Raw genomic sequence first — 24,661 nt, 5'->3', positions numbered from 1 at the left:
TTCTGCGTCTTAACGCACCGTCGCGTCGACGCGCTCATTTAAATTCATGCATCGCCACTGTTGCTTTTCATTGCGGACACATTTGTCCCGTATTTTCCTCCACAACTTTGTGGACCCCGCGACCGGAAAACCGACGTTTGCGGAGATCTCCCTCCATGAATGACAGGCCATCCGCGCGTCCTTATAGTCCGCCAACGACGGTTTGTAGAAGTGGTCATATTTACACATTTCTTCCGACAAAAGCTCTTCAATCTGATCACGAATCCCATTCTCGTCGCGTTGTAACTGACTTTGGCTTGCTACCTTTGCATTTTACCACCAGGAGATTTCAATTTGTCGTAGGAGTTCCAATATAGTTGGAGGAAACGGCTCTGACGGCCTAGACCTCGTCCAAAGCCAACCACGTTATACCTCAACGCGAGTATTCTTTAGGTGATTTTGAATCCATTTTTGCCTGTGGTTGATGGAAGAAACAATGGCTGGCCATTTGAATCCGCAGAATCGGTTGTTGCATTAAAGGTATAACGTGGTTGGCTCTGGACGAGGTCTAGACCGTCAGAGCCGTTTCCTCCAACTATATTGGAACTCCTACGACAAATTTAAATCTCCTGGTGGTAAAATGCAAAGGTAGCAGGTCAAAGTCAGTTACAACACGACGAGAATGGGATTCGAACTTTGTGGACCCCGCGACCGGAAAACCGACGTTTGCGGAGATCTCCCTCCATGAATGACAGGCCATCCGCGCGTCCTTATAGTCCGCCAACGACGGTTTGTAGAAGTGGTCATATTTACACATTTCTTCCGACAAAAGCTCTTCAATCTGATCACGAATCCCATTCTCGTCGCGTTGTAACTGACTTTGGCTTGCTACCTTTGCATTTTACCACCAGGAGATTTCAATTTGTCGTAGGAGTTCCAATATAGTTGGAGGAAACGGCTCTGACGGTCTAGACCTCGTCCAAAGCCAACCACGTTATACCTCAACGCGAGTATTCTTTAGGTGATTTTGAATCCATTTTTGCCTGTGGTTGATGGAAGAAACAATGGCTGGCCATTTGAATCCGCAGAATCGGTTGTTGCATTAAGGGTATAACGTGGTTGGCTCTGGACGAGGTCTAGACCGTCAGAGCCGTTTCCTCCAACTATATTGGAACTCCTACGACAAATTGAAATCTCCTAGTGGTAAAATGCAAAGGTAGCAAGCCAAAGTGAGTTACAACGCGACGAGAATGGGATTCGAACCCATGCGTGCAGAGCACAATGGATTAGCAGTCCATCGCCTTAACCACTCGGCCACCTCGTCGTGTGGCTTCCAGCTTTGCAGGATAGTTAGATAATTGGCAACATCGTAGCATGTTTTCATGGTCCTGGGAAGTTCTAAAAAGCGTTTATATGCAGGGGCCGGTTTATCCCAATTGGACCCAAGCATCTATATAGTGGGGGATTAGCTCAAATGGTAGAGCGCTCGCTTAGCATGCGAGAAGTAGCGGGATCGATGCCTGCATCCTCCATTGTTCTTCATTTTCAGGTGAGGACATAACGACGCATGAACCTAAGGCTGCTGCATGCTTCTGCGTCTTAACGCACCGTCGCGTCGACGCGCTCATTTAAATTCATGCATCGCCACTGTTGCTTTTCATTGCGGACACATTTGTCCCGTATTTTCCTCCACAACTTTGTGGACCCCGCGACCGGAAAACCGACGTTTGCGGAGATCTCCCTCCATGAATGACAGGCCATCCGCGCGTCCTTATAGTCCGCCAACGACGGTTTGTAGAAGTGGTCATATTTACACATTTCTTCCGACAAAAGCTCTTCAATCTGATCACGAATCCCATTCTCGTCGCGTTGTAACTGACTTTGGCTTGCTACCTTTGCATTTTACCACCAGGAGATTTCAATTTGTCGTAGGAGTTCCAATATAGTTGGAGGAAACGGCTCTGACGGCCTAGACCTCGTCCAAAGCCAACCACGTTATACCTCAACGCGAGTATTCTTTAGGTGATTTTGAATCCATTTTTGCCTGTGGTTGATGGAAGAAACAATGGCTGGCCATTTGAATCCGCAGAATCGGTTGTTGCATTAAAGGTATAACGTGGTTGGCTCTGGACGAGGTCTAGACCGTCAGAGCCGTTTCCTCCAACTATATTGGAACTCCTACGACAAATTGAAATCTCCTGGTGGTAAAATGCAAAGGTAGCAGGTCAAAGTCAGTTACAACGCGACGAGAATGGGATTCGAACTTTGTGGACCCCGCGACCGGAAAACCGACGTTTGCGGAGATCTCCCTCCATGAATGACAGGCCATCCGCGCGTCCTTATAGTCCGCCAACGACGGTTTGTAGAAGTGGTCATATTTACACATTTCTTCCGACAAAAGCTCTTCAATCTGATCACGAATCCCATTCTCGTCGCGTTGTAACTGACTTTGGCTTGCTACCTTTGCATTTTACCACCAGGAGATTTCAATTTGTCGTAGGAGTTCCAATATAGTTGGAGGAAACGGCTCTGACGGTCTAGACCTCGTCCAAAGCCAACCACGTTATACCTCAACGCGAGTATTCTTTAGGTGATTTTGAATCCATTTTTGCCTGTGGTTGATGGAAGAAACAATGGCTGGCCATTTGAATCCGCAGAATCGGTTGTTGCATTAAGGGTATAACGTGGTTGGCTCTGGACGAGGTCTAGACCGTCAGAGCCGTTTCCTCCAACTATATTGGAACTCCTACGACAAATTGAAATCTCCTAGTGGTAAAATGCAAAGGTAGCAAGCCAAAGTGAGTTACAACGCGACGAGAATGGGATTCGAACCCATGCGTGCAGAGCACAATGGATTAGCAGTCCATCGCCTTAACCACTCGGCCACCTCGTCGTGTGGCTTCCAGCTTTGCAGGATAGTTAGATAATTGGCAACATCGTAGCATGTTTTCATGGTCCTGGGAAGTTCTAAAAAGCGTTTATATGCAGGGGCCGGTTTATCCCAATTGGACCCAAGCATCTATATAGTGGGGGATTAGCTCAAATGGTAGAGCGCTCGCTTAGCATGCGAGAAGTAGCGGGATCGATGCCTGCATCCTCCATTGTTCTTCATTTTCAGGTGAGGACATAACGACGCATGAACCTAAGGCTGCTGCATGCTTCTGCGTCTTAACGCACCGTCGCGTCGACGCGCTCATTTAAATTCATGCATCGCCACTGTTGCTTTTCATTGCGGACACATTTGTCCCGTATTTTCCTCCACAACTTTGTGGACCCCGCGACCGGAAAACCGACGTTTGCGGAGATCTCCCTCCATGAATGACAGGCCATCCGCGCGTCCTTATAGTCCGCCAACGACGGTTTGTAGAAGTGGTCATATTTACACATTTCTTCCGACAAAAGCTCTTCAATCTGATCACGAATCCCATTCTCGTCGCGTTGTAACTGACTTTGGCTTGCTACCTTTGCATTTTACCACCAGGAGATTTCAATTTGTCGTAGGAGTTCCAATATAGTTGGAGGAAACGGCTCTGACGGCCTAGACCTCGTCCAAAGCCAACCACGTTATACCTCAACGCGAGTATTCTTTAGGTGATTTTGAATCCATTTTTGCCTGTGGTTGATGGAAGAAACAATGGCTGGCCATTTGAATCCGCAGAATCGGTTGTTGCATTAAAGGTATAACGTGGTTGGCTCTGGACGAGGTCTAGACCGTCAGAGCCGTTTCCTCCAACTATATTGGAACTCCTACGACAAATTGAAATCTCCTGGTGGTAAAATGCAAAGGTAGCAGGTCAAAGTCAGTTACAACGCGACGAGAATGGGATTCGAACTTTGTGGACCCCGCAACCGGAAAACCGACGTTTGCGGAGATCTCCCTCCATGAATGACAGGCCATCCGCGCGTCCTTATAGTCCGCCAACGACGGTTTGTAGAAGTGGTCATATTTACACATTTCTTCCGACAAAAGCTCTTCAATCTGATCACGAATCCCATTCTCGTCGCGTTGTAACTGACTTTGGCTTGCTACCTTTGCATTTTACCACCAGGAGATTTCAATTTGTCGAAGGAGTTCCAATATAGTTGGAGGAAACGGCTCTGACGGTCTAGACCTCGTCCAAAGCCAACCACGTTATACCTCAACGCGAGTATTCTTTAGGTGATTTTGAATCCATTTTTGCCTGTGGTTGATGGAAGAAACAATGGCTGGCCATTTGAATCCGCAGAATCGGTTGTTGCATTAAAGGTATAACGTGGTTGGCTCTGGACGAGGTCTAGACCGTCAGAGCCGTTTCCTCCAACTATATTGGAACTCCTACGACAAATTAATATCTCCTGGTGGTAAAATGCAAAGGTAGCAAGTCAAAGTCAGTTACAACGCGACGAGAATGGAATTCGAACTTTGTAGATCCCGCGACCGGAAAACCGACGTTTGCGGAGATCTCCCTCCATGAATGACAGGCCATCCGCGCGTCCTTATAGTCCGCCAACGACGGTTTGTAGAAGTGGTCATATTTACACATTTCTTCCGACAAAAGTTCTTCAATCTGATCACGAATCCCATTCTCGTCGCGTTGTAACTGACTTTGGCTTGCTACTTTTGCATTTTACCACCAGGAGATTTCAATTTGTCGAAGGAGTTCCAATATAGTTGGAGGAAACGGCTCTGACGGTCTAGACCTCGTCCAAAGCCAACCACGTTATACCTCAACGCGAGTATTCTTTAGGTGATTTTGAATCCATTTTTGCCTGTGGTTGATGGAAGAAACAATGGCTGGCCATTTGAATCCGCAGAATCGGTTGTTGCATTAAAGGTATAACGTGGTTGGCTCTGGACGAGGTCTAGACCGTCAGAGCCGTTTCCTCCAACTATATTGGAACTCCTACGACAAATTGAAATCTCCTGGTGGTAAAATGCAAAGGTAGCAAGTCAAAGTCAGTTACAACGCGACGAGAATGGGATTCGAACTTTGTAGACCCCGCGACCGGAAAACCGACGTTTGCGGAGATCTCCCTCCATGAATGACAGGCCATCCGCGCGTCCTTATAGTCCGCCAACGGCGGTTTGTAGAAGTGGTCATATTTACACATTTCTTCCGACAAAAGCTCTTCAATCTGATCACGAATCCCATTCTCGTCGCGTTGTAACTGACTTTGGCTTGCTACCTTTGCATTTTACCACCAGGAGATTTCAATTTGTCGTAGGAGTTCCAATATAGTTGGAGGAAACGGCTCTGACTGTCTAGACCTTGTCCAAAGCCAACCACGTTATACCTCAACGCGAGTATTCTTTAGGTGATTTTGAATCCATTTTTGCCTGTGGTTGATGGAAGAAACAATGGCTGGCCATTTGAATCCGCAGAATCGGTTGTTGCATTAAAGGTATAACGTGGTTGGCTCTGGACGAGGTCTAGACCGTCAGAGCCGTTTCCTCCAACTATATTGGAACTCCTACGACAAATTGAAATCTCCTGGTGGTAAAATGCAAAGGTAGCAAGCCAAAGTGAGTTACAACGCGACGAGAATGGGATTCGAACCCATGCGTGCAGAGCACAATGGATTAGCAGTCCATCGCCTTAACCACTCGGGCACCTCGTTGTGTGGCTTCCAGCTTTGCAGGATAGTTAGATAATTGGCAACATTGTAGCATGTTTTCATGGTCCTGGGAGGTTCTAAAAAGCGTTTATATGCAGGGGCCGGCTTATCCCAATTGGACCCAAGCATCTATATAGTGGGGGATTAGCTCAAATGGTAGAGCGCTCGCTTAGCATGTGAGAAGTAGCGGGATCGATGCCTGCATCCTCCATTGTTCTTCATTTTCAGGTGAGGACATAACGACGCATGAACTTAAGGCTGCTGCATGCTTCTGCGTCTTAACGCACCGTCGCGTCGACGCGCTCATTTAAATTCATGCATCGCCACTGTTGCTTTTCATTGCGGACACATTTGTCCCGTATTTTCCTCCACAACTTTGTGGACCCCGCGACCGGAAAACCGACGTTTGCGGAGATCTCCCTCCATGAATGACAGGCCATCCGCGCGTCCTTATAGTCCGCCAACGACGGTTTGTAGAAGTGGTCATATTTACACATTTCTTCCGACAAAAGTTCTTCAATCTGATCACGAATCCCATTCTCGTCGCGTTGTAACTGACTTTGGCTTGCTACCTTTGCATTTTACCACCAGGAGATTTCAATTTGTCGAAGGAGTTCCAATATAGTTGGAGGAAACGGCTCTGACGGTCTAGACCTCGTCCAAAGCCAACCACGTTATACCTCAACGCGAGTATTCTTTAGGTGATTTTGAATCCATTTTTGCCTGTGGTTGATGGAAGAAACAATGGCTGGCCATTTGAATCCGCAGAATCGGTTGTTGCATTAAAGGTATAACGTGGTTGGCTCTGGACGAGGTCTAGACCGTCAGAGCCGTTTCCTCCAACTATATTGGAACTCCTACGACAAATTAATATCTCCTGGTGGTAAAATGCAAAGGTAGCAAGTCAAAGTCAGTTACAACGCGACGAGAATGGAATTCGAACTTTGTAGATCCCGCGACCGGAAAACCGACGTTTGCGGAGATCTCCCTCCATGAATGACAGGCCATCCGCGCGTCCTTATAGTCCGCCAACGACGGTTTGTAGAAGTGGTCATATTTACACATTTCTTCCGACAAAAGCTCTTCAATCTGATCACGAATCCCATTCTCGTCGCGTTGTAACTGACTTTGGCTTGCTACCTTTGCATTTTACCACCAGGAGATTTTAATTTGTCGAAGGAGTTCCAATATAGTTGGAGGAAACGGCTCTGACGGCCTAGACCTCGTCCAAAGCCAACCACGTTATACCTCAACGCGAGTATTCTTTAGGTGATTTTGAATCCATTTTTGCCTGTGGTTGATGGAAGAAACAATGGCTGGCCATTTGAATCCGCAGAATCGGTTGTTGCATTAAAGGTATGACCTTAACGCACCGTCGCGTCGACGCGCTCATTTAAATTCATGCATCGCCACTGTTGCTTTTCATTGCGGACACATTTGTCCCGTATTTTCCTCCACAACTTTGTGGACCCCGCGACCGGAAAACCGACGTTTGCGGAGATCTCCCTCCATGAATGACAGGCCATCCGCGCGTCCTTATAGTCCGCCAACGACGGTTTGTAGAAGTGGTCATATTTACACATTTCTTCCGACAAAAGCTCTTCAATCTGATCACGAATCCCATTCTCGTCGCGTTGTAACTGACTTTGGCTTGCTACCTTTGCATTTTACCACCAGGAGATTTCAATTTGTCGTAGGAGTTCCAATATAGTTGGAGGAAACGGCTCTGACGGTCTAGACCTCGTCCAAAGCCAACCACGTTATACCTCAACGCGAGTATTCTTTAGGTGATTTTGAATCCATTTTTGCCTGTGGTTGATGGAAGAAACAATGGCTGGCCATTTGAATCCGCAGAATCGGTTGTTGCATTAAGGGTATAACGTGGTTGGCTCTGGACGAGGTCTAGACCGTCAGAGCCGTTTCCTCCAACTATATTGGAACTCCTACGACAAATTGAAATCTCCTGGTGGTAAAATGCAAAGGTAGCAAGCCAAAGTGAGTTACAACGCGACGAGAATGGGATTCGAACCCATGCGTGCAGAGCACAATGGATTAGCAGTCCATCGCCTTAACCACTCGGCCACCTCGTCGTGTGGCTTCCAGCTTTGCAGGATAGTTAGATAATTGGCAACATTGTAGCATGTTTTCATGGTCCTGGGAGGTTCTAAAAAGCGTTTATATGCAGGGGCCGGCTTATCCCAATTGGACCCAAGCATCTATATAGTGGGGGATTAGCTCAAATGGTAGAGCGCTCGCTTAGCATGTGAGAAGTAGCGGGATCGATGCCTGCATCCTCCATTGTTCTTCATTTTCAGGTGAGGACATAACGACGCATGAACTTAAGGCTGCTGCATGCTTCTGCGTCTTAACGCACCGTCGCGTCGACGCGCTCATTTAAATTCATGCATCGCCACTGTTGCTTTTCATTGCGGACACATTTGTCCCGTATTTTCCTCCACAACTTTGTGGACCCCGCGACCGGAAAACCGACGTTTGCGGAGATCTCCCTCCATGAATGACAGGCCATCCGCGCGTCCTTATAGTCCGCCAACGACGGTTTGTAGAAGTGGTCATATTTACACATTTCTTCCGACAAAAGTTCTTCAATCTGATCACGAATCCCATTCTCGTCGCGTTGTAACTGACTTTGGCTTGCTACCTTTGCATTTTACCACCAGGAGATTTCAATTTGTCGAAGGAGTTCCAATATAGTTGGAGGAAACGGCTCTGACGGTCTAGACCTCGTCCAAAGCCAACCACGTTATACCTCAACGCGAGTATTCTTTAGGTGATTTTGAATCCATTTTTGCCTGTGGTTGATGGAAGAAACAATGGCTGGCCATTTGAATCCGCAGAATCGGTTGTTGCATTAAAGGTATAACGTGGTTGGCTCTGGACGAGGTCTAGACCGTCAGAGCCGTTTCCTCCAACTATATTGGAACTCCTACGACAAATTAATATCTCCTGGTGGTAAAATGCAAAGGTAGCAAGTCAAAGTCAGTTACAACGCGACGAGAATGGAATTCGAACTTTGTAGATCCCGCGACCGGAAAACCGACGTTTGCGGAGATCTCCCTCCATGAATGACAGGCCATCCGCGCGTCCTTATAGTCCGCCAACGACGGTTTGTAGAAGTGGTCATATTTACACATTTCTTCCGACAAAAGCTCTTCAATCTGATCACGAATCCCATTCTCGTCGCGTTGTAACTGACTTTGGCTTGCTACCTTTGCATTTTACCACCAGGAGATTTTAATTTGTCGAAGGAGTTCCAATATAGTTGGAGGAAACGGCTCTGACGGCCTAGACCTCGTCCAAAGCCAACCACGTTATACCTCAACGCGAGTATTCTTTAGGTGATTTTGAATCCATTTTTGCCTGTGGTTGATGGAAGAAACAATGGCTGGCCATTTGAATCCGCAGAATCGGTTGTTGCATTAAAGGTATGACCTTAACGCACCGTCGCGTCGACGCGCTCATTTAAATTCATGCATCGCCACTGTTGCTTTTCATTGCGGACACATTTGTCCCGTATTTTCCTCCACAACTTTGTGGACCCCGCGACCGGAAAACCGACGTTTGCGGAGATCTCCCTCCATGAATGACAGGCCATCCGCGCGTCCTTATAGTCCGCCAACGACGGTTTGTAGAAGTGGTCATATTTACACATTTCTTCCGACAAAAGCTCTTCAATCTGATCACGAATCCCATTCTCGTCGCGTTGTAACTGACTTTGGCTTGCTACCTTTGCATTTTACCACCAGGAGATTTCAATTTGTCGTAGGAGTTCCAATATAGTTGGAGGAAACGGCTCTGACGGTCTAGACCTCGTCCAAAGCCAACCACGTTATACCTCAACGCGAGTATTCTTTAGGTGATTTTGAATCCATTTTTGCCTGTGGTTGATGGAAGAAACAATGGCTGGCCATTTGAATCCGCAGAATCGGTTGTTGCATTAAGGGTATAACGTGGTTGGCTCTGGACGAGGTCTAGACCGTCAGAGCCGTTTCCTCCAACTATATTGGAACTCCTACGACAAATTGAAATCTCCTGGTGGTAAAATGCAAAGGTAGCAAGCCAAAGTGAGTTACAACGCGACGAGAATGGGATTCGAACCCATGCGTGCAGAGCACAATGGATTAGCAGTCCATCGCCTTAACCACTCGGCCACCTCGTCGTGTGGCTTCCAGCTTTGCAGGATAGTTAGATAATTGGCAACATCGTAGCATGTTTTCATGGTCCTGGGAAGTTCTAAAAAGCGTTTATATGCAGGGGCCGGCTTATCCCAATTGGACCCAAGCATCTATATAGTGGGGGATTAGCTCAAATGGTAGAGCGCTCGCTTAGCATGTGAGAAGTAGCGGGATCGATGCCTGCATCCTCCATTGTTCTTCATTTTCAGGTGAGGACATAACGACGCATGAACCTAAGGCTGCTGCATGCTTCTGCGTCTTAACGCACCGTCGCGTCGACGCGCTCATTTAAATTCATGCATCGCCACTGTTGCTTTTCATTGCGGACACATTTGTCCCGTATTTTCCTCCACAACTTTGTGGACCCCGCGACCGGAAAACCGACGTTTGCGGAGATCTCCCTCCATGAATGACAGGCCATCCGCGCGTCCTTATAGTCCGCCAACGACGGTTTGTAGAAGTGGTCATATTTACACATTTCTTCCGACAAAAGTTCTTCAATCTGATCACGAATCCCATTCTCGTCGCGTTGTAACTGACTTTGGCTTGCTACCTTTGCATTTTACCACCAGGAGATTTCAATTTGTCGTAGGAGTTCCAATATAGTTGGAGGAAACGGCTCTGACGGCCTAGACCTCGTCCAAAGCCAACCACGTTATACCTCAACGCGAGTATTCTTTAGGTGATTTTGAATCCATTTTTGCCTGTGGTTGATGGAAGAAACAATGGCTGGCCATTTGAATCCGCAGAATCGGTTGTTGCATTAAAGGTATAACGTGGTTGGCTCTGGACGAGGTCTAGACCGTCAGAGCCGTTTCCTCCAACTATATTGGAACTCCTACGACAAATTGAAATCTCCTGGTGGTAAAATGCAAAGGTAGCAGGTCAAAGTCAGTTACAACGCGACGAGAATGGGATTCGAACTTTGTGGACCCCGCAACCGGAAAACCGACGTTTGCGGAGATCTCCCTCCATGAATGACAGGCCATCCGCGCGTCCTTATTGTCCGCCAACGACGGTTTGTAGAAGTGGTCATATTTACACATTTCTTCCGACAAAAGCTCTTCAATCTGATCACGAATCCCATTCTCGTCGCGTTGTAACTGACTTTGGCTTGCTACCTTTGCATTTTACCACCAGGAGATTTCAATTTGTCGAAGGAGTTCCAATATAGTTGGAGGAAACGGCTCTGACGGTCTAGACCTCGTCCAAAGCCAACCACGTTATACCTCAACGCGAGTATTCTTTAGGTGATTTTGAATCCATTTTTGCCTGTGGTTGATGGAAGAAACAATGGCTGGCCATTTGAATCCGCAGAATCGGTTGTTGCATTAAAGGTATAACGTGGTTGGCTCTGGACGAGGTCTAGACCGTCAGAGCCGTTTCCTCCAACTATATTGGAACTCCTACGACAAATTAATATCTCCTGGTGGTAAAATGCAAAGGTAGCAAGTCAAAGTCAGTTACAACGCGACGAGAATGGAATTCGAACTTTGTAGATCCCGCGACCGGAAAACCGACGTTTGCGGAGATCTCCCTCCATGAATGACAGGCCATCCGCGCGTCCTTATAGTCCGCCAACGACGGTTTGTAGAAGTGGTCATATTTACACATTTCTTCCGACAAAAGTTCTTCAATCTGATCACGAATCCCATTCTCGTCGCGTTGTAACTGACTTTGGCTTGCTACTTTTGCATTTTACCACCAGGAGATTTCAATTTGTCGAAGGAGTTCCAATATAGTTGGAGGAAACGGCTCTGACGGTCTAGACCTCGTCCAAAGCCAACCACGTTATACCTCAACGCGAGTATTCTTTAGGTGATTTTGAATCCATTTTTGCCTGTGGTTGATGGAAGAAACAATGGCTGGCCATTTGAATCCGCAGAATCGGTTGTTGCATTAAAGGTATAACGTGGTTGGCTCTGGACGAGGTCTAGACCGTCAGAGCCGTTTCCTCCAACTATATTGGAACTCCTACGACAAATTGAAATCTCCTGGTGGTAAAATGCAAAGGTAGCAAGTCAAAGTCAGTTACAACGCGACGAGAATGGGATTCGAACTTTGTAGACCCCGCGACCGGAAAACCGACGTTTGCGGAGATCTCCCTCCATGAATGACAGGCCATCCGCGCGTCCTTATAGTCCGCCAACGGCGGTTTGTAGAAGTGGTCATATTTACACATTTCTTCCGACAAAAGCTCTTCAATCTGATCACGAATCCCATTCTCGTCGCGTTGTAACTGACTTTGGCTTGCTACCTTTGCATTTTACCACCAGGAGATTTCAATTTGTCGTAGGAGTTCCAATATAGTTGGAGGAAACGGCTCTGACTGTCTAGACCTTGTCCAAAGCCAACCACGTTATACCTCAACGCGAGTATTCTTTAGGTGATTTTGAATCCATTTTTGCCTGTGGTTGATGGAAGAAACAATGGCTGGCCATTTGAATCCGCAGAATCGGTTGTTGCATTAAAGGTATAACGTGGTTGGCTCTGGACGAGGTCTAGACCGTCAGAGCCGTTTCCTCCAACTATATTGGAACTCCTACGACAAATTGAAATCTCCTGGTGGTAAAATGCAAAGGTAGCAAGCCAAAGTGAGTTACAACGCGACGAGAATGGGATTCGAACCCATGCGTGCAGAGCACAATGGATTAGCAGTCCATCGCCTTAACCACTCGGGCACCTCGTTGTGTGGCTTCCAGCTTTGCAGGATAGTTAGATAATTGGCAACATTGTAGCATGTTTTCATGGTCCTGGGAGGTTCTAAAAAGCGTTTATATGCAGGGGCCGGCTTATCCCAATTGGACCCAAGCATCTATATAGTGGGGGATTAGCTCAAATGGTAGAGCGCTCGCTTAGCATGTGAGAAGTAGCGGGATCGATGCCTGCATCCTCCATTGTTCTTCATTTTCAGGTGAGGACATAACGACGCATGAACTTAAGGCTGCTGCATGCTTCTGCGTCTTAACGCACCGTCGCGTCGACGCGCTCATTTAAATTCATGCATCGCCACTGTTGCTTTTCATTGCGGACACATTTGTCCCGTATTTTCCTCCACAACTTTGTGGACCCCGCGACCGGAAAACCGACGTTTGCGGAGATCTCCCTCCATGAATGACAGGCCATCCGCGCGTCCTTATAGTCCGCCAACGACGGTTTGTAGAAGTGGTCATATTTACACATTTCTTCCGACAAAAGTTCTTCAATCTGATCACGAATCCCATTCTCGTCGCGTTGTAACTGACTTTGGCTTGCTACCTTTGCATTTTACCACCAGGAGATTTCAATTTGTCGAAGGAGTTCCAATATAGTTGGAGGAAACGGCTCTGACGGTCTAGACCTCGTCCAAAGCCAACCACGTTATACCTCAACGCGAGTATTCTTTAGGTGATTTTGAATCCATTTTTGCCTGTGGTTGATGGAAGAAACAATGGCTGGCCATTTGAATCCGCAGAATCGGTTGTTGCATTAAAGGTATAACGTGGTTGGCTCTGGACGAGGTCTAGACCGTCAGAGCCGTTTCCTCCAACTATATTGGAACTCCTACGACAAATTAATATCTCCTGGTGGTAAAATGCAAAGGTAGCAAGTCAAAGTCAGTTACAACGCGACGAGAATGGAATTCGAACTTTGTAGATCCCGCGACCGGAAAACCGACGTTTGCGGAGATCTCCCTCCATGAATGACAGGCCATCCGCGCGTCCTTATAGTCCGCCAACGACGGTTTGTAGAAGTGGTCATATTTACACATTTCTTCCGACAAAAGCTCTTCAATCTGATCACGAATCCCATTCTCGTCGCGTTGTAACTGACTTTGGCTTGCTACCTTTGCATTTTACCACCAGGAGATTTTAATTTGTCGAAGGAGTTCCAATATAGTTGGAGGAAACGGCTCTGACGGCCTAGACCTCGTCCAAAGCCAACCACGTTATACCTCAACGCGAGTATTCTTTAGGTGATTTTGAATCCATTTTTGCCTGTGGTTGATGGAAGAAACAATGGCTGGCCATTTGAATCCGCAGAATCGGTTGTTGCATTAAAGGTATGACCTTAACGCACCGTCGCGTCGACGCGCTCATTTAAATTCATGCATCGCCACTGTTGCTTTTCATTGCGGACACATTTGTCCCGTATTTTCCTCCACAACTTTGTGGACCCCGCGACCGGAAAACCGACGTTTGCGGAGATCTCCCTCCATGAATGACAGGCCATCCGCGCGTCCTTATAGTCCGCCAACGACGGTTTGTAGAAGTGGTCATATTTACACATTTCTTCCGACAAAAGCTCTTCAATCTGATCACGAATCCCATTCTCGTCGCGTTGTAACTGACTTTGGCTTGCTACCTTTGCATTTTACCACCAGGAGATTTCAATTTGTCGTAGGAGTTCCAATATAGTTGGAGGAAACGGCTCTGACGGCCTAGACCTCGTCCAAAGCCAACCACGTTATACCTCAACGCGAGTATTCTTTAGGTGATTTTGAATCCATTTTTGCCTGTGGTTGATGGAAGAAACAATGGCTGGCCATTTGAATCCGCAGAATCGGTTGTTGCATTAAAGGTATAACGTGGTTGGCTCTGGACGAGGTCTAGACCGTCAGAGCCGTTTCCTCCAACTATATTGGAACTCCTACGACAAATTTAAATCTCCTGGTGGTAAAATGCAAAGGTAGCAGGTCAAAGTCAGTTACAACACGACGAGAATGGGATTCGAACTTTGTGGACCCCGCGACCGGAAAACCGACGTTTGCGGAGATCTCCCTCCATGAATGACAGGCCATCCGCGCGTCCTTATAGTCCGCCAACGACGGTTTGTAGAAGTGGTCATATTTACACATTTCTTCCGACAAAAGCTCTTCAATCTGATCACGAATCCCATTCTCGTCGCGTTGTAACTGACTTTGGCTTGCTACCTTTGCATTTTACCACCAGGAGATTTCAATTTGTCGAAGGAGTTCCAATATAGTTGGAGGAAACGGCTCTGACGGTCTAGACCTCGTCCAAAGCCAACTACGTTATACCTCAACGCGAGTATTCTTTAGGTGATTTTGAATCCATTTTTGCCTGTGGTTGATGGAAGAAACAATGGCTGGCCATTTGAATCCGCAGAATCGGTTGTTGCATTAAGGGTATAACGTGGTTGGCTCTGGACGAGGTCTAGACCGTCAGAGCCGTTTCCTCCAACTATATTGGAACTCCTACGACAAATTGAAATCTCCTGGTGGTAAAATGCAAAGGTAGCAAGCCAAAGTGAGTTACAACGCGACGAGAATGGGATTCGAACCCATGCGTGCAGAGCACAATGGATTAGCAGTCCATCGCCTTAACCACTCGGCCACCTCGTCGTGTGGCTTCCAGCTTTGCAGGATAGTTAGATAATTGGCAACATTGTAGCATGTTTTCATGGTCCTGGGAGGTTCTAAAAAGCGTTTATATGCAGGGGCCGGCTTATCCCAATTGGACCCAATTGGAGCGGGATCGATGCCTGCATCCTCCATTGTTCTTCATTTTCAGGTGAGGACATAACGACGCATGAACTTAAGGCTGCTGCATGCTTCTGCGTCTTAACGCACCGTCGCGTCCACGCGCTCATTTTAATTCATGCATCGCCACTGTTGCTTTTCATTGCGGACACATTTGTCCCGTATTTTCCTCCACAACTTTGTGGACCCCGCGACCGGAAAACCGACGTTTGCGGAGATCTCCCTCCATGAATGACAGGCCATCCGCGCGTCCTTATAGTCCGCCAACGACGGTTTGTAGAAGTGGTCATATTTACACATTTCTTCCGACAAAAGCTCTTCAATCTGATCACGAATCCCATTCTCGTCGCGTTGTAACTGACTTTGGCTTGCTACCTTTGCATTTTACCACCAGGAGATTTCAATTTGTCGTAGGAGTTCCAATATAGTTGGAGGAAACGGCTCTGACGGTCTAGACCTTGTCCAAAGCCAACCACGTTATACCTCAACGCGAGTATTCTTTAGGTGATTTTGAATCCATTTTTGCCTGTGGTTGATGGAAGAAACAATGGCTGGCCATTTGAATCCGCAGAATCGGTTGTTGCATTAAAGGTATAACGTGGTTGGCTCTGGACGAGGTCTAGACCGCCAGAGCCGTTTCCTCCAACTATATTGGAACTCCTACGACAAATTGAAATCTCCTGGTGGTAAAATGCAAAGGTAGCAAGCCAAAGTGAGTTACTACGCGACGAGAATGGGATTCGAACCCATGCGTGCAGAGCACAATGGATTAGCAGTCCATCACCTTAACCACTCGGCCACCTCGTCGTGTGGCTTCCAGCTTTGCAGGATAGTTAGATAATTGGCAACATTGTAGCATGTTTTCATGGTCCTGGGAGGTTCTAAAAAGCGTTTATATGCAGGGGCCGGCTTATCCCAATTGGACCCAATTGGAGCGGGATCGATGCCTGCATCCTCCATTGTTCTTCATTTTCAGGTGAGGACATAACGACGCATGAACTTAAGGCTGCTGCATGCTTCTGCGTCTTAACGCACCGTCGCGTCCACGCGCTCATTTTAATTCATGCATCGCCACTGTTGCTTTTCATTGCGGACACATTTGTCCCGTATTTTCCTCCACAACTTTGTGGACCCCGCGACCGGAAAACCGACGTTTGCGGAGATCTCCCTCCATGAATGACAGGCCATCCGCGCGTCCTTATAGTCCGCCAACGACGGTTTGTAGAAGTGGTCATATTTACACATTTCTTCCGACAAAAGCTCTTCAATCTGATCACGAATCCCATTCTCGTCGCGTTGTAACTGACTTTGGCTTGCTACCTTTGCATTTTACCACCAGGAGATTTCAATTTGTCGTAGGAGTTCCAATATAGTTGGAGGAAACGGCTCTGACGGTCTAGACCTTGTCCAAAGCCAACCACGTTATACCTCAACGCGAGTATTCTTTAGGTGATTTTGAATCCATTTTTGCCTGTGGTTGATGGAAGAAACAATGGCTGGCCATTTGAATCCGCAGAATCGGTTGTTGCATTAAAGGTATAACGTGGTTGGCTCTGGACGAGGTCTAGACCGTCAGAGCCGTTTCCTCCAACTATATTGGAACTCCTACGACAAATTGAAATCTCCTGGTGGTAAAATGCAAAGGTAGCAAGCCAAAGTCAGTTACGACGCGACGAGAATGGGATTCGAACCCATGCGTGCAGAGCACAATGGATTAGCAGTCCATCGCCTTAACCACTCGGCCACCTCGTCGTGTGGCTTCCAACTTTGCAGGATAGTTAGATAATTGGCAACATTGTAGCATGTTTTCATGGTCCTGGGAGGTTCTAAAAAGCGTTTATATGCAGGGGCCGGCTTATCCCAATTGGACCCAAGCATCTATATAGTGGGGGATTAGCTCAAATTGTAGAGCGCTCGCTTAGCATGCGAGAAGTAGCGGGATCGATGCCTGCATCCTCCATTGTTCTTCATTTTCAGGTGAGGACATAACGACGCATGAACTTAAGGCTGCTGCATGCTTCTGCGTCTTAAAGCACCGTCGCGTCGACGCGCTCATTTAAATTCATGCATCGCCACTGTTGCTTTTCATTGCGGACACATTTGTCCCGTATTTTCCTCCACAACTTTGTGGACCCCGCGACCGGAAAACCGACGTTTGCGGAGATCTCCCTCCATGAATGACAGGCCATCCGCGCGTCCTTATAGTCCGCCAACGACGGTTTGTAGAAGTGGTCATATTTACACATTTCTTCCGACAAAAGTTCTTCAATCTGATCACGAATCCCATTCTCGTCGCGTTGTAACTGACTTTGGCTTGCTACCTTTGCATTTTACCACCAGGAGATTTCAATTTGTCGAAGGAGTTCCAATATAGTTGGAGGAAACGGCTCTGACGGTCTAGACCTCGTCCAAAGCCAACCACGTTATACCTCAACGCGAGTATTCTTTAGGTGATTTTGAATCCATTTTTGCCTGTGGTTGATGGAAGAAACAATGGCTGGCCATTTGAATCCGCAGAATCGGTTGTTGCATTAAAGGTATAACGTGGTTGGCTCTGGACGAGGTCTAGACCGTCAGAGCCGTTTCCTCCAACTATATTGGAACTCCTACGACAAATTAATATCTCCTGGTGGTAAAATGCAAAGGTAGCAAGTCAAAGTCAGTTACAACGCGACGAGAATGGAATTCGAACTTTGTAGATCCCGCGACCGGAAAACCGACGTTTGCGGAGATCTCCCTCCATGAATGACAGGCCATCCGCGCGTCCTTATAGTCCGCCAACGACGGTTTGTAGAAGTGGTCATATTTACACATTTCTTCCGACAAAAGCTCTTCAATCTGATCACGAATCCCATTCTCGTCGCGTTGTAACTGACTTTGGCTTGCTACCTTTGCATTTTACCACCAGGAGATTTTAATTTGTCGAAGGAGTTCCAATATAGTTGGAGGAAACGGCTCTGACGGCCTAGACCTCGTCCAAAGCCAACCACGTTATACCTCAACGCGAGTATTCTTTAGGTGATTTTGAATCCATTTTTGCCTGTGGTTGATGGAAGAAACAATGGCTGGCCATTTGAATCCGCAGAATCGGTTGTTGCATTAAAGGTATGACCTTAACGCACCGTCGCGTCGACGCGCTCATTTAAATTCATGCATCGCCACTGTTGCTTTTCATTGCGGACACATTTGTCCCGTATTTTCCTCCACAACTTTGTGGACCCCGCGACCGGAAAACCGACGTTTGCGGAGATCTCCCTCCATGAATGACAGGCCATCCGCGCGTCCTTATAGTCCGCCAACGACGGTTTGTAGAAGTGGTCATATTTACACATTTCTTCCGACAAAAGTTCTTCAATCTGATCACGAATCCCATTCTCGTCGCGTTGTAACTGACTTTGGCTTGCTACCTTTGCATTTTACCACCAGGAGATTTCAATTTGTCGTAGGAGTTCCAATATAGTTGGAGGAAACGGCTCTGACGGCCTAGACCTCGTCCAAAGCCAACCACGTTATACCTCAACGCGAGTATTCTTTAGGTGATTTTGAATCCATTTTTGCCTGTGGTTGATGGAAGAAACAATGGCTGGCCATTTGAATCCGCAGAATCGGTTGTTGCATTAAAGGTATAACGTGGTTGGCTCTGGACGAGGTCTAGACCGTCAGAGCCGTTTCCTCCAACTATATTGGAACTCCTACGACAAATTGAAATCTCCTGGTGGTAAAATGCAAAGGTAGCAGGTCAAAGTCAGTTACAACGCGACGAGAATGGGATTCGAACTTTGTGGACCCCGCAACCGGAAAACCGACGTTTGCGGAGATCTCCCTCCATGAATGACAGGCCATCCGCGCGTCCTTATTGTCCGCCAACGACGGTTTGTAGAAGTGGTCATATTTACACATTTCTTCCGACAAAAGCTCTTCAATCTGATCACGAATCCCATTCTCGTCGCGTTGTAACTGACTTTGGCTTGCTACCTTTGCATTTTACCACCAGGAGATTTCAATTTGTCGAAGGAGTTCCAATATAGTTGGAGGAAACGGCTCTGACGGTCTAGACCTCGTCCAAAGCCAACCACGTTATACCTCAACGCGAGTATTCTTTAGGTGATTTTGAATCCATTTTTGCCTGTGGTTGATGGAAGAAACAATGGCTGGCCATTTGAATCCGCAGAATCGGTTGTTGCATTAAAGGTATAACGTGGTTGGCTCTGGACGAGGTCTAGACCGTCAGAGCCGTTTCCTCCAACTATATTGGAACTCCTACGACAAATTAATATCTCCTGGTGGTAAAATGCAAAGGTAGCAAGTCAAAGTCAGTTACAACGCGACGAGAATGGAATTCGAACTTTGTAGATCCCGCGACCGGAAAACCGACGTTTGCGGAGATCTCCCTCCATGAATGACAGGCCATCCGCGCGTCCTTATAGTCCGCCAACGACGGTTTGTAGAAGTGGTCATATTTACACATTTCTTCCGACAAAAGTTCTTCAATCTGATCACGAATCCCATTCTCGTCGCGTTGTAACTGACTTTGGCTTGCTACTTTTGCATTTTACCACCAGGAGATTTCAATTTGTCGAAGGAGTTCCAATATAGTTGGAGGAAACGGCTCTGACGGTCTAGACCTCGTCCAAAGCCAACCACGTTATACCTCAACGCGAGTATTCTTTAGGTGATTTTGAATCCATTTTTGCCTGTGGTTGATGGAAGAAACAATGGCTGGCCATTTGAATCCGCAGAATCGGTTGTTGCATTAAAGGTATAACGTGGTTGGCTCTGGACGAGGTCTAGACCGTCAGAGCCGTTTCCTCCAACTATATTGGAACTCCTACGACAAATTGAAATCTCCTGGTGGTAAAATGCAAAGGTAGCAAGTCAAAGTCAGTTACAACGCGACGAGAATGGGATTCGAACTTTGTAGACCCCGCGACCGGAAAACCGACGTTTGCGGAGATCTCCCTCCATGAATGACAGGCCATCCGCGCGTCCTTATAGTCCGCCAACGGCGGTTTGTAGAAGTGGTCATATTTACACATTTCTTCCGACAAAAGCTCTTCAATCTGATCACGAATCCCATTCTCGTCGCGTTGTAACTGACTTTGGCTTGCTACCTTTGCATTTTACCACCAGGAGATTTCAATTTGTCGTAGGAGTTCCAATATAGTTGGAGGAAACGGCTCTGACTGTCTAGACCTTGTCCAAAGCCAACCACGTTATACCTCAACGCGAGTATTCTTTAGGTGATTTTGAATCCATTTTTGCCTGTGGTTGATGGAAGAAACAATGGCTGGCCATTTGAATCCGCAGAATCGGTTGTTGCATTAAAGGTATAACGTGGTTGGCTCTGGACGAGGTCTAGACCGTCAGAGCCGTTTCCTCCAACTATATTGGAACTCCTACGACAAATTGAAATCTCCTGGTGGTAAAATGCAAAGGTAGCAAGCCAAAGTGAGTTACAACGCGACGAGAATGGGATTCGAACCCATGCGTGCAGAGCACAATGGATTAGCAGTCCATCGCCTTAACCACTCGGGCACCTCGTTGTGTGGCTTCCAGCTTTGCAGGATAGTTAGATAATTGGCAACATTGTAGCATGTTTTCATGGTCCTGGGAGGTTCTAAAAAGCGTTTATATGCAGGGGCCGGCTTATCCCAATTGGACCCAAGCATCTATATAGTGGGGGATTAGCTCAAATGGTAGAGCGCTCGCTTAGCATGTGAGAAGTAGCGGGATCGATGCCTGCATCCTCCATTGTTCTTCATTTTCAGGTGAGGACATAACGACGCATGAACTTAAGGCTGCTGCATGCTTCTGCGTCTTAACGCACCGTCGCGTCGACGCGCTCATTTAAATTCATGCATCGCCACTGTTGCTTTTCATTGCGGACACATTTGTCCCGTATTTTCCTCCACAACTTTGTGGACCCCGCGACCGGAAAACCGACGTTTGCGGAGATCTCCCTCCATGAATGACAGGCCATCCGCGCGTCCTTATAGTCCGCCAACGACGGTTTGTAGAAGTGGTCATATTTACACATTTCTTCCGACAAAAGTTCTTCAATCTGATCACGAATCCCATTCTCGTCGCGTTGTAACTGACTTTGGCTTGCTACCTTTGCATTTTACCACCAGGAGATTTCAATTTGTCGAAGGAGTTCCAATATAGTTGGAGGAAACGGCTCTGACGGTCTAGACCTCGTCCAAAGCCAACCACGTTATACCTCAACGCGAGTATTCTTTAGGTGATTTTGAATCCATTTTTGCCTGTGGTTGATGGAAGAAACAATGGCTGGCCATTTGAATCCGCAGAATCGGTTGTTGCATTAAAGGTATAACGTGGTTGGCTCTGGACGAGGTCTAGACCGTCAGAGCCGTTTCCTCCAACTATATTGGAACTCCTACGACAAATTAATATCTCCTGGTGGTAAAATGCAAAGGTAGCAAGTCAAAGTCAGTTACAACGCGACGAGAATGGAATTCGAACTTTGTAGATCCCGCGACCGGAAAACCGACGTTTGCGGAGATCTCCCTCCATGAATGACAGGCCATCCGCGCGTCCTTATAGTCCGCCAACGACGGTTTGTAGAAGTGGTCATATTTACACATTTCTTCCGACAAAAGCTCTTCAATCTGATCACGAATCCCATTCTCGTCGCGTTGTAACTGACTTTGGCTTGCTACCTTTGCATTTTACCACCAGGAGATTTTAATTTGTCGAAGGAGTTCCAATATAGTTGGAGGAAACGGCTCTGACGGCCTAGACCTCGTCCAAAGCCAACCACGTTATACCTCAACGCGAGTATTCTTTAGGTGATTTTGAATCCATTTTTGCCTGTGGTTGATGGAAGAAACAATGGCTGGCCATTTGAATCCGCAGAATCGGTTGTTGCATTAAAGGTATGACCTTAACGCACCGTCGCGTCGACGCGCTCATTTAAATTCATGCATCGCCACTGTTGCTTTTCATTGCGGACACATTTGTCCCGTATTTTCCTCCACAACTTTGTGGACCCCGCGACCGGAAAACCGACGTTTGCGGAGATCTCCCTCCATGAATGACAGGCCATCCGCGCGTCCTTATAGTCCGCCAACGACGGTTTGTAGAAGTGGTCATATTTACACATTTCTTCCGACAAAAGCTCTTCAATCTGATCACGAATCCCATTCTCGTCGCGTTGTAACTGACTTTGGCTTGCTACCTTTGCATTTTACCACCAGGAGATTTCAATTTGTCGTAGGAGTTCCAATATAGTTGGAGGAAACGGCTCTGACGGCCTAGACCTCGTCCAAAGCCAACCACGTTATACCTCAACGCGAGTATTCTTTAGGTGATTTTGAATCCATTTTTGCCTGTGGTTGATGGAAGAAACAATGGCTGGCCATTTGAATCCGCAGAATCGGTTGTTGCATTAAAGGTATAACGTGGTTGGCTCTGGACGAGGTCTAGACCGTCAGAGCCGTTTCCTCCAACTATATTGGAACTCCTACGACAAATTTAAATCTCCTGGTGGTAAAATGCAAAGGTAGCAGGTCAAAGTCAGTTACAACACGACGAGAATGGGATTCGAACTTTGTGGACCCCGCGACCGGAAAACCGACGTTTGCGGAGATCTCCCTCCATGAATGACAGGCCATCCGCGCGTCCTTATAGTCCGCCAACGACGGTTTGTAGAAGTGGTCATATTTACACATTTCTTCCGACAAAAGCTCTTCAATCTGATCACGAATCCCATTCTCGTCGCGTTGTAACTGACTTTGGCTTGCTACCTTTGCATTTTACCACCAGGAGATTTCAATTTGTCGAAGGAGTTCCAATATAGTTGGAGGAAACGGCTCTGACGGTCTAGACCTCGTCCAAAGCCAACTACGTTATACCTCAACGCGAGTATTCTTTAGGTGATTTTGAATCCATTTTTGCCTGTGGTTGATGGAAGAAACAATGGCTGGCCATTTGAATCCGCAGAATCGGTTGTTGCATTAAGGGTATAACGTGGTTGGCTCTGGACGAGGTCTAGACCGTCAGAGCCGTTTCCTCCAACTATATTGGAACTCCTACGACAAATTGAAATCTCCTGGTGGTAAAATGCAAAGGTAGCAAGCCAAAGTGAGTTACAACGCGACGAGAATGGGATTCGAACCCATGCGTGCAGAGCACAATGGATTAGCAGTCCATCGCCTTAACCACTCGGCCACCTCGTCGTGTGGCTTCCAGCTTTGCAGGATAGTTAGATAATTGGCAACATTGTAGCATGTTTTCATGGTCCTGGGAGGTTCTAAAAAGCGTTTATATGCAGGGGCCGGCTTATCCCAATTGGACCCAATTGGAGCGGGATCGATGCCTGCATCCTCCATTGTTCTTCATTTTCAGGTGAGGACATAACGACGCATGAACTTAAGGCTGCTGCATGCTTCTGCGTCTTAACGCACCGTCGCGTCCACGCGCTCATTTTAATTCATGCATCGCCACTGTTGCTTTTCATTGCGGACACATTTGTCCCGTATTTTCCTCCACAACTTTGTGGACCCCGCGACCGGAAAACCGACGTTTGCGGAGATCTCCCTCCATGAATGACAGGCCATCCGCGCGTCCTTATAGTCCGCCAACGACGGTTTGTAGAAGTGGTCATATTTACACATTTCTTCCGACAAAAGCTCTTCAATCTGATCACGAATCCCATTCTCGTCGCGTTGTAACTGACTTTGGCTTGCTACCTTTGCATTTTACCACCAGGAGATTTCAATTTGTCGTAGGAGTTCCAATATAGTTGGAGGAAACGGCTCTGACGGTCTAGACCTTGTCCAAAGCCAACCACGTTATACCTCAACGCGAGTATTCTTTAGGTGATTTTGAATCCATTTTTGCCTGTGGTTGATGGAAGAAACAATGGCTGGCCATTTGAATCCGCAGAATCGGTTGTTGCATTAAAGGTATAACGTGGTTGGCTCTGGACGAGGTCTAGACCGCCAGAGCCGTTTCCTCCAACTATATTGGAACTCCTACGACAAATTGAAATCTCCTGGTGGTAAAATGCAAAGGTAGCAAGCCAAAGTGAGTTACTACGCGACGAGAATGGGATTCGAACCCATGCGTGCAGAGCACAATGGATTAGCAGTCCATCACCTTAACCACTCGGCCACCTCGTCGTGTGGCTTCCAGCTTTGCAGGATAGTTAGATAATTGGCAACATTGTAGCATGTTTTCATGGTCCTGGGAGGTTCTAAAAAGCGTTTATATGCAGGGGCCGGCTTATCCCAATTGGACCCAATTGGAGCGGGATCGATGCCTGCATCCTCCATTGTTCTTCATTTTCAGGTGAGGACATAACGACGCATGAACTTAAGGCTGCTGCATGCTTCTGCGTCTTAACGCACCGTCGCGTCCACGCGCTCATTTTAATTCATGCATCGCCACT

At 47.1% G+C, this 24,661-nt stretch overlaps 12 non-coding genes across 12 annotated transcripts; all 12 read right to left on the bottom strand.

The window, feature by feature from the left end:
* Positions 1–1,221: 1,221 nt before the first annotated feature.
* On the bottom strand, positions 1,222–1,303 carry trnas-gcu (transfer RNA serine (anticodon GCU)). The gene has a single exon. It is a non-coding gene; the product is annotated as a tRNA-Ser (tRNA).
* A 1,487-nt stretch (positions 1,304–2,790) lies between these two features.
* Positions 2,791–2,872, bottom strand: trnas-gcu (transfer RNA serine (anticodon GCU)). The gene has a single exon. It is a non-coding gene; the product is annotated as a tRNA-Ser (tRNA).
* Positions 2,873–5,495: 2,623 nt separating this feature from the next.
* trnas-gcu (transfer RNA serine (anticodon GCU)) lies at positions 5,496–5,577 on the bottom strand. Its single transcript has one exon. It is a non-coding gene; the product is annotated as a tRNA-Ser (tRNA).
* Positions 5,578–7,582: 2,005 nt separating this feature from the next.
* trnas-gcu (transfer RNA serine (anticodon GCU)) lies at positions 7,583–7,664 on the bottom strand. Its single transcript has one exon. It is a non-coding gene; the product is annotated as a tRNA-Ser (tRNA).
* Positions 7,665–9,669: 2,005 nt separating this feature from the next.
* On the bottom strand, positions 9,670–9,751 carry trnas-gcu (transfer RNA serine (anticodon GCU)). Its single transcript has one exon. It is a non-coding gene; the product is annotated as a tRNA-Ser (tRNA).
* A 2,623-nt stretch (positions 9,752–12,374) lies between these two features.
* On the bottom strand, positions 12,375–12,456 carry trnas-gcu (transfer RNA serine (anticodon GCU)). The gene has a single exon. It is a non-coding gene; the product is annotated as a tRNA-Ser (tRNA).
* Positions 12,457–15,029: 2,573 nt separating this feature from the next.
* Positions 15,030–15,111, bottom strand: trnas-gcu (transfer RNA serine (anticodon GCU)). The gene has a single exon. It is a non-coding gene; the product is annotated as a tRNA-Ser (tRNA).
* An 863-nt stretch (positions 15,112–15,974) lies between these two features.
* Positions 15,975–16,056, bottom strand: trnas-gcu (transfer RNA serine (anticodon GCU)). Its single transcript has one exon. It is a non-coding gene; the product is annotated as a tRNA-Ser (tRNA).
* Positions 16,057–16,919: 863 nt separating this feature from the next.
* trnas-gcu (transfer RNA serine (anticodon GCU)) lies at positions 16,920–17,001 on the bottom strand. The gene has a single exon. It is a non-coding gene; the product is annotated as a tRNA-Ser (tRNA).
* A 3,709-nt stretch (positions 17,002–20,710) lies between these two features.
* On the bottom strand, positions 20,711–20,792 carry trnas-gcu (transfer RNA serine (anticodon GCU)). Its single transcript has one exon. It is a non-coding gene; the product is annotated as a tRNA-Ser (tRNA).
* A 2,573-nt stretch (positions 20,793–23,365) lies between these two features.
* On the bottom strand, positions 23,366–23,447 carry trnas-gcu (transfer RNA serine (anticodon GCU)). The gene has a single exon. It is a non-coding gene; the product is annotated as a tRNA-Ser (tRNA).
* An 863-nt stretch (positions 23,448–24,310) lies between these two features.
* Positions 24,311–24,392, bottom strand: trnas-gcu (transfer RNA serine (anticodon GCU)). Its single transcript has one exon. It is a non-coding gene; the product is annotated as a tRNA-Ser (tRNA).
* Between the last annotated feature and the right edge of the window lie 269 nt (positions 24,393–24,661).

This window comes from Gasterosteus aculeatus, chromosome 11 (assembly GCF_964276395.1).
Source record: "Gasterosteus aculeatus chromosome 11, fGasAcu3.hap1.1, whole genome shotgun sequence".
NCBI classification, from domain to species: Eukaryota; Metazoa; Chordata; class Actinopteri; order Perciformes; family Gasterosteidae; genus Gasterosteus; species Gasterosteus aculeatus.
Note: the sequence above shows the minus strand (reverse complement) of the source record. Positions and strands in the feature narration are given on the sequence as shown.